This window comes from Heterocephalus glaber, unplaced genomic scaffold (genome assembly GCF_053883595.1).
Source record: "Heterocephalus glaber isolate CG9 unplaced genomic scaffold, H.glaber_assembly_v1.0 deba00001481, whole genome shotgun sequence".
Classification (NCBI taxonomy): Eukaryota; Metazoa; Chordata; class Mammalia; order Rodentia; family Bathyergidae; genus Heterocephalus; species Heterocephalus glaber.
In genome coordinates, this window is record NW_028258317.1 from 5,048,223 (window position 1) to 5,058,158 (window position 9,936).

At 38.2% G+C, this 9,936-nt stretch overlaps 1 pseudogene; it reads left to right on the forward strand.

Moving 5' to 3' along the window:
* The first annotated feature begins 3,762 nt into the window (after positions 1-3,762).
* Positions 3,763-3,998, forward strand: LOC147825800 (ubiquitin-like protein 7 pseudogene; annotated as a pseudogene).
* Positions 3,999-9,936: the final 5,938 nt, after the last annotated feature.

Consider the following 9,936-nt stretch of genomic DNA (forward strand, 5'->3'; position numbering starts at 1 on the left):
CCATAAGCACTGTACAAGGTAATAAGAGGGTATTATTAAGCCTGTGTTATGAGGAGGATACGGATTTTATATCTACATAAATACAGCTATAATGTGTAAGATATACAATGGTACCTCTTATGTGGTTTCACTTTCCATAGATTCAGTTACCTGTGGTTAACTGCAGTCCAACCATATTAAATGGCAAATTCCAGAAATAAATAAATCATAAGTTATAAGTAACATGCTATTCTGAGTAGAATATTTGATAGCTTTTTGTGCCATCTCATTCTGTCCCACCAAGGGTGTGAATTACTCTTTGTTCATACTGTATATGCTACCATCCAGTAGTCACGTAATAGCCATCTTGATTACCAGATCAACTGTCATGGTGTCACAGTGCTTGTGCAATCTTACATTCATTCATTTATTTAAGAATGACTCCAATGTGCAGGAATAATAGAGCTGGCAGTTTGGATATGCAAAAGAAGAGTCCTAAGTTGCTTCTTGAATGGAAAGGGTGAAAGTTCTCAATAAGAAAAAAAAATGTATGCTGAGGTTGCTAAGAATTATAACAATTTACTAATCACTTCAGCCAAAGTAAAACAATCTGTAGAAGTAAAAAATTAAACTTTTCAGGAAGAATTTTTGATGCATCCTCCATGACTATGGAATAGTATATAATGTTGGCTTTGTGTTTAGCCTATCTCAAACTCTGGCCTTGTTTTCTGCCATTTCATATCCTACCCCAGCCCTCAGACCATTTTGGCTCCATTAATCTATTTGTGATTTTCTAAATATATTACACTCTTTCACACTTCCATGTCTTGCATATGTCATTCTCTCTGCCTGGAGTGCCTTTTATTTTTTCTTTATTTTCTTCCAACAGAACTGTTTTACTTTTTCAGCAAAGCTTCTCTATTGTCTAACAGAAACACTAACTATTCTTCCTTAGTTCTTCCTTTCATTTATTTCAGTGTGTTGAAATTATATCTTTGTGCTAACATCCTTACTTCCCATCCTCATTATACTATAAAATCATTGCAGTACCATATCATTCATGATGTGTCATGATCACATTCACAGTGTCTGGCACATAGTAGGTTCCCAATGAATGTTTGCTAATTAGATGAATTAATGAATATATGCATGAGTGAAATGAATGCTAGATATTTCTATTTTCCATTGATAATACTTTGAACCCCAGGACAGTGAAATCTAATGACCAAGTGACATGTTTCTCAGGCTGTCCAACATCCACTCTTTGTCTCCTGGTTGCAGATCTGAATTGTATTATTTCTCAAAGGCTATTAAGAAGCCTTCAGAGAAAGCACATGAAATTACCTCCAGTGCTGGTTTGCAATAATGTCCTTTTGTTCTCAGATAGTCTCCAGTTGACAGCTATCAAGGTTGTTCTAATTTGTGTCAAACGGGCCATCTACAGGGAACATTTTGGAATGGAGAAGGTTCAGGAGATAGAAAAAAAAAGTAATGAATATAAAGTGTAAATGCCATAGTAAAGTAATAGAGACATATAATAACAGCAAGGGAAATTTGACCTTCTGGCCAGAAACTCGATCGTGAACCAATTGGAGAACTTTAGAAAATTGGATCAGCCTCAATAGTCACAGAGTAAACATGGGAAGCACAATCCAGTCTTATTAAACATAATGCACATTTAATGCATAATTTTATTGCAACCAATTTCATGCTAGTGCTTTAAATGAAGCTGGGTTTACTTCCATTGCACCAGTCCACTACTATTAGTGCCTCTTAAGAGAATGGCAAGGCCGGTAAACTGTCACTGGGCTGATCTCTTCCTTAGCCCATACTTTCTGCTTCATAAATTCACCCTGCTTCCATGGCTTGTACTGAGATCTTGTCTCCATTCAGTACATGGCTTTTGAAACACTACACTGTTTTGGCAAGTTGTTTGCATACGGCAATGTAATAGCATTTCCATTTTATGCCACCATGTAAAGCAGTGAACCTTTGCCTTAGTAGAACGTTTGTCTGAATCTCAGACCCAAGAGCTAGGGTTCCTATTACCTATAAATTCACTCAGGGAGAAGGGCAGCATCTGCATTGGGATGAGAAGGAGTAGGAGCCTCCATAATAGGCACCTTCCCTGATTCTTGAGGCTTATTTTTCCCCTGTCAATATTAATCTTGGAAAATATACCCTCTAGTGGATATGTTTTACTTCCTCTAGGGTGTGGTATTCATATGGCTAATATAAATGAGATAAGGTGAGGTCCTGAATAAAGCTAAAATTCTAAGTCTAATGACTGGCTTTTGTTTCTCTGTTCTGCTATTACCTCTGTGAGCTTGGCAAGTCACCACCCCTCTGTAAGCCTTAATTTCTCCTATAAAATGAAGTTCATAATCATCATAATCGGAAGGCAGACTACAGAAGTATTTTGTAAAACTGGTAGTGATTGGCATTTATTATTGTAATTAAAGAGAAATATCAAATGTGTCATATTGTGAACAAGCCAAATTCTGCCAAAGACGTAACTCTTTCCAGAACCTAACATACATTAGATTTCTAAAGTTATCAAAAATATACTGGATATATATTTAATTCTTCCACAGAATTCTAAATTCTCCTCTCTAAAATCAAATATAAATTTTCATACTGAAACAAAATTTCTGAAAATATTTTTTGTCTGCCATGGGATGAGAAGGCAAATACTACCACAGCCTGTGAAGGCATCAGGAGCAGAAGCCCTTTACAGATCTCTAGGGCTCTTTAAATCCTGTACAAAGCTTTACTTTTCCATTGAACAACTCAGTCCCCACAGGACTCCCTTGAAAATGCTGCTCTGCCAAACCCAGAAAGAGCTCCGGTACTGGGGTACACAGTAGCCTCAGAAGGGGTGAGGCCACAGGAAATCCAGAAAGGAAATTACTGATCTGCATCCTGAATTCCAGGTTCATCTGTATTTCAAAGAACATCTAAGGAGGAAGGCAACTGCTTCCAAATAGTTAAAATGTTAAGCTCAGCCACTGTTTTCTGTGATTTCCCTAATCTACCTGGTGATCTCATGCAATGGCTGTTCAAAAACCTAAGAAGAAGCCATTCCAACATAGGATGGGTTTTAAAGCTGTATCACTGGGGAAAATGAAACTGATTTGAGGAAGGTCAGAATGAACATAGGCTACCAAGTCCTCTGACACTTAAATAAGCAACATTCATACATTATTTTTATAAAAATTCCTTATATGTGTGCTTTGTTTGGCTCCAAATAGGGTTGTAGAGTCATTGGTTTATTCACCAACATCAGCTAAGCCCAGGATGCTGCTGGCTGATTCTGTGCCAGGCATTAGGGATTCAGAGATAATTTTGCCTTGATGGGTTTTTAATCTATCAGTAAAATAATCCAGATTTGAAAACAACAGTTTACAAGATAAGTAGGGTGCAATAAGGGTGACAAAGAGATGAAATTCAAGGTTAGAGAAGTTCAGAAGAAAGGTCACTCCAGCCAAATAAAGATTTATTTGTACTATATCAAAATTAGTTATTATTTTATTATAATGATAACCTTTGAAATCCCTTCTGATTCGAAGGGCTTTCAGGTGATGAGGAAGACTTTCAGCCAAGCACTGGGTCTACACCCTTTAGCAGCACCTGCAACTCCAACCCAGAATCCCTAGGGTACACCGGAGCTGCTAGGCCCAGCAGAGCGAGCTGGCCACTGCCCTGGCCCTGGCCAGCACCCCAGGGAACAGCTCTCACATGCCGACTCCTGGGACCCAGGGCCATTCTTCAGGCACATCACCTATGTCCTCCAGAAGCCAGTCAGGGACACCCATCACCAATGATCTCTTCAACCAAGCCCTCCAGCATGCCCTGCAGGCCTCTGGGCAGCCCAGCCTTCAGAGCCAGTGGCAGTCCCAGCTGCAACAGTTGTGAGACATGGGCATCCAGGATGAAGAGCTGAGCCTGTGGGCCCTGCAGGCCACTGGAGGGGACATCAAGCCACCCTGGAGCTCATCTTTGCTGGAGGCACTCCATGAGCTCCCTGTTCTTCCTGTTTCACTGGTGAGGGGCCTTCATGAAGGTGCCTCCACCTTACTTCTCCAATACACTTGATGGTCAACTCTGAAAAAAATAAAGAAATCCCTTCTGGATCTGAATTATAATTTAAATAAACAGTCTGTCTGGCACATATCACCCGGTCTTGGGCACATAACTAAATGTATCTTTCCAAACCTATAGCATTTATTGTTCAGAAGCTGGTGTTATGTTAGCAACTATGTTACAGCTGACGAGGACAGTTTAAGATCTGGAGATGGTTGTGAAATTTGGAGTATGACTGAGCCTAATCTTTGATGCCAAAGTGGTCACATCACCTCCTGGTTACTCTTCTAATTTCTTGGATGTCATTATCCAGCTCACATCACTCCCATCCTCCTCCTCTTCTGTCTCTTCCTCTTTTCCTCCTCTTTGTTTCCCTTCTTCCTCCCCTATTCTTCACTTCCATCTCCTCTCTCCTTTTATTCCTTTTCTACCCCTTCTTCTCTCCCTCCTCTCTCATCTTTACATTTTTAATTGAAATATAGCTCACATGTATGAATGATATGAAACAACAAAGTCATGCAGCCACTGGTTCTTTCGAACTCTAGAACATTTTTCTTATGTTACTCTCCTACCTCTAAAAAAAGCCCATTTCTTTTAGTCATCACACTCCAAACTTCTTACTCTTGTTACTCCCAGATGCCCTTTACTTTCTTGTGTCTCTGTGGATTTGCCTATTCTGGTTACTTGTGTATATGCAATGACACATTGTCTGGCCTTTTCTGTCTGGTTCTATCATTTCATGTAATGTTTTCAAGGTTCATCCATGTTGTAACATGCATCAGCCCTTCCTTCTTTTGGATGTATACCTCTGAACTGAACTGCTTAGTCATATTGTAACTCTTTTTAATTTTTTATTAGTAAATGTTTGAAATACATAATGATTACATTTATTGTGAGAAGTTGGTATATGTGCATAATACACCTTAATTCTTCCTTGTTTTCTATCTATTACCACTCCTCCCATCTGTCCCTGCTTCTTTCAACTCTTTGTCCCCTTCCCACTTGCAAAACCTCTATTTTTGTCATTTTTACCTTTAATTCTTCTTTTCCCATCTCCTTTCCTTCCTCCCTCCCTTTCCCTCCACCTCTTGTTCTCCCATCTACTTGAAAAAGATCTCCCAATTTCCTATTTATCTGATGTATATATGGAATTTCATATATGTATGAGAAATATATATATATATATATATATATATAATTTGAGTTTCTCATATAAGAGAAACCATGTGATATTTAAGCTTGTGTGTCAGACTTATTTCACTTACTATTATGGTTTTAAGTTGTACCCATTTACCTATAAATGGCTCAAGTTTATCTTTCTTCATGGCAGAGTAGTACTCCATTGTGTATATACACATTTTTTTCATCCCTTCATCTGTTGATGATCATATAGGCCATTTCTGAGATTTAGCTATTATGAATTGTACTGCTCTAAATATGGGTATGTACATAATGTGATGACTTTCATATTATAATTTTTATACTTAACCTTTGGAGGACTTACCATATGGTTTTCCAAAACAGCTCTATCCATTTGTCTTTCCACCAGTGATATATGAAATTCCCAATTCCTCTTCATCTCAATTATGTTAGCCAGCTTTCTGTTGCTTGATGAAATACCTGAGAAAAATAAAGGAGAAAGGGATTTGGGAGCTCATGAGTTCAGTCCATGGTTGGCTGGATTCATAGTTGCTGGGGCCATGGTGAGGCAGATCATCATGGCAGAAGGGACCACTGGAACAACATTGTTAACCTCCTAGTGTCCAGAAGCAGACAGAGAATAAGAGAAAGAGGCATAAGACAAGATTTACCCTTCAGAGGCACACCCTCAGAGACTTACATCCTATTCTCCCAATAGCCCATTCAGCTGTAGCACCCTCCTGAGCCATTCACTTCTCTAGACTTTATTGTTAATAACGATCATTTTTACACATGCTTGTTACATATTTGTATATCTTCATTGGAGACATATTTGGTGAAATCCTTTTTTATTTAGAAATTTTTCATTGAGTTTAAGAGTTACTTATATATTATGTTGTAGATAAGAGTCCCTTGTAAAGTATTTAATTTACAATTTTTTTCTTCTGTTCTTTGGGTTACTTACTAGCTTGGTATTCTTAGAGTACAAATGTTTTAAATTTTTATAGAAGTCCTATTCATTTATTTTTTTTAATTTGCTCATGTTTTCAATGCCATGTCTAGAAGGATTTGCTTAAATTTTGGTCATGAAGCTTTACTCATTTTTCCCTTAACAGTTTAATAGCTTTTGCTTTTACATTTAGCTTTGTTGCCCATTTGGAATTAAGTTTAATATATGGTATGATACAGGTGTCCAACTTCACTCCTCTGCCTGTAGAGGAGTGAAGAGGTTAATATCCAATTAACCCAGCAACATTTGTTAAAGACTATTCTTTTCCCACTAAATGGTCATTGTATCTTTGTCAAAAATTCATCTTAATCAACAACATGATACATTTACAGAGATTTGAGAGAAATCTACCATGTCATCCTACATGAAGGACTAAGAGGAATCTGTGCCTCTAGTTAAACTTGGTAATTATGCATTTCTACAAAATTGGAGTAAGAATAGGCCATATGTAATAATCAAAAGAAAATATAACAGACCTTTGTGGATGGGTCCAGTCTTCTCTAGTACTAGTACATGCAGTGGAAAATCTTAGTGAGACCTGAAGTAGCATACAAAGCTGATGCTCTTGATGAGGAAAAGTGTTAGGGTTTTTTTTAGGGAGGTGGGGTGTGTAAATAGTATTCATTTCATAGACACTACATAAAGAGACAGGAAGAGAGAACATTTCTTCCTCAGCATCAGTGAAGAAGATGAGCATTCACAGACAAATGGTCTGTCATCTGATGCAATTTACAGATTGAATGGTGCTTTTCACGTTTATTTTAACATTATGATTCAAACAACTATATCCTTTGTTAATTATTTTTCTATACTATTGTATGAAGATTAACTAGTAAGAAGACATAGGCAAGACACCACCTGTTCCAGATCAGAAACATTTTCAGGAATGGAGGATGGAAGCCTTTGAGAAGTGAGAATGTCCTATTTGTTGCTACACAAGCTCTAAACATGCATATTTATGCCCTTAGACTTTGAAAAAACTGATTTCAAGGATTTCAGAAACTGACTAGTTCTGATTCCACAAAAGGCCTCTCTGAGCAGCGACAGTGGTGAGAGAAGATGGAATAGCACTCAAACAGCTAGTTCTGGCTGTAAACTTAGAGAGCAGCCCAAGTGGGAAGGAATCCAGAAGCATAGAGGGCCATAGCAAAGGAATGTGCCAAAGGAAAGCATGATAGAAAATTGAAGAATTACTTAAACTGCTGTAAAGTGTGAAACAGATGAGAAAATGTTAAGCAAACATGGTTGTTGGTGGTGGGGTACCAAAGTCCAGCCATGGTTTCCATTATGTTCCACATCATATATCTGGTTTTACATCCTTACTTCCCACTTAGGCATCACCCATCAACCATATGGTTCTGCCCCTCCTTCTCTAAAATTGCTTTATCCAAGATCAGGGAGCAATTAAACTCTAAATCATGGTGTACCCTATTCATCTTCTCTATAATACTGAAGAGATCACCCAACCCTTGCATTTTGACACTCATCTCTTGACCTTTTATTCTCCTCCTCCTTCCTGACTGCTCCTTCTCTGTTTCCATCTACCATCCCTCTGAGGTCAGCATTGTGACATGCCCTACTCTTCACTCCTGCTCTGTATGAGTTGAGAACAATTTGCCCAATAATGAATTCATTATTATTCTAAAAAGTTATCATCCTCCTCCAGCACAGATTATTACTATAAATGCCAAGCTAGTGTCACAGATTCAGCTTCTCCCTTCACTGTAGGTACTCCCTTCACTGTAGTGGGGTCTTTCTGCATCATAGATATGACCATTACTCTGTAATACCTTTACTCAGTGCTAATTTTTTCACAGGATCAGGCCTGACCATAAATCTTCATTTCTACCTCTGAATCTTTATGCCAAGTTTTGCAGCTCCACTGCAGATCAGGGCTTTGGGATATTCCTTATGATCTCTCTACTGTGGTCCTTTTTGCCTGCTCATGACCCAACTCCTTGGGTTATAAATAAAACCATTACTAATTCATTCCATCCTTGACCATGAACTATCCAATGCCTCAAGTATCCCTTGATTTGACCCAAGGAACTTTGTCAGTATGTCATTTATTCTTATACACACATCCACACAAACTGACACACCTATACATCAACACAATATCCCTTTTCGTTGAATCTAAAGCCCATAATTTACCCAGATATGTGCCTTTGCTCATGTTACACATGCATATGTGTGTACATGTACACACATACATAGCCACAAACCTCATTTAACTGAGCTGTACCAGGTTTGAAAAAGCCTTAAGAATGATGGTGAACAAGCTGCTGACTAGGAGTCAACAGTGAGAGAAGCTTGCCAAAAAATGTGAGTGCAATCTTGGTTTGAATGGAGGGAGGTAAATCATGCATTCACTAAACAGTATTATTGATTTGTCTGTTCTAAGCTGGCTGTTCCAGACATGATACAGTTCCTGTAGTTTTGATGTTTAATGTCTTTTGGGAAAATAGGCATTAAACAATTGTAATTATAAGAAATAAGTTTAAACGTATAAGGTGCGATAAGTTCTATAAAGGAAAAGAACACAGTGCAGGGGAGAGTACAACAGAGACTTAAATTAGGAGATAAGAATAGACCTATCTGGAGGAGTGACAGAAAGCTGAAGGGCAGAGGCAGAAGTGTGAGAGGAAGAGAAATCCAAACAGAAGGAACTTCACAACAAAAACCATACTAAAGAGTTTGGATATTGCTTAGGTTTAATGAGTATCATCAAAGATGGATTTTAGTATATAATCATTATCTATTTCAGAGTACTCATCCCACTGCAGTGTGGAACAGGCATTGCACTGTATTTTGGAAATAACCTCCCTAAGATTATTATGGATTGGAAATTTGTCAGAAGAGTGTTGTAAAATGATGAGAGCACCTTGAAATCAGAAGGAAAATGGAGTGACTAACTTGGGTGATGACAAAATGCCAGAAAGAAGAAAAAGAAGGAAAACAATATTTATTGAGCAATTGCTATGTGCTAATCACTGTGCTGGGAAATATCATATACATTTTTTATCTAGTCCTTAGCATACCCTAAAATTTGGGTTTCATTCCACTTTACAACTGGAGAAATAGAGCTTGAATGAGGTTTAGTAACTGTCACAATAAATAATAAAAACAGCTTTCTAATCTAATTCTGTTAATTTGATGTTGGTACCCTTCTACTACACCATTATTACAAGACCATTTTTTCTTCAGATCTTTAAAAGGCACCACGTGTTGGCAAAACAAAGCCCTGGTGCCTATAACAAGAAGACTAAGGGTTGTGAGTGTACCTGAAGGTAAAAAGATTTAATTTGAAGTAGTGTCCATGGAGACAGTGGAGTTAGGAGCACCATCGGGGAAGAGATCAGATTAAGCAATTACAGGAAGGCCAGGGGTCAGCAAAGAGTCTGATCCAACTGAAAGTCTGGAGATGCAAAGTAGGATCATGGGTCTGGGAAGACCTACTCAAGGGCCAAGGAGCTATAGCAGCCATATATGACTTTTGTGTACTCTGCTTCAGTTTGCTCAGGAAGTTATAATAAAATAGCATAGACTGAGTACTTTATAAACATCAAAAATTTATATCTTAAAGTTCTGAAGCCTGGGAAGTACATGGTAAAGGTATTGGCAGACGATCCATTCCTTGCTCTATATGGTGGCTTTTCACGGTGTCCTCACATGATAAAATGGGGAGACAAGTTCCTAGGTCCAAGGTTGAAGGGCAACAATCC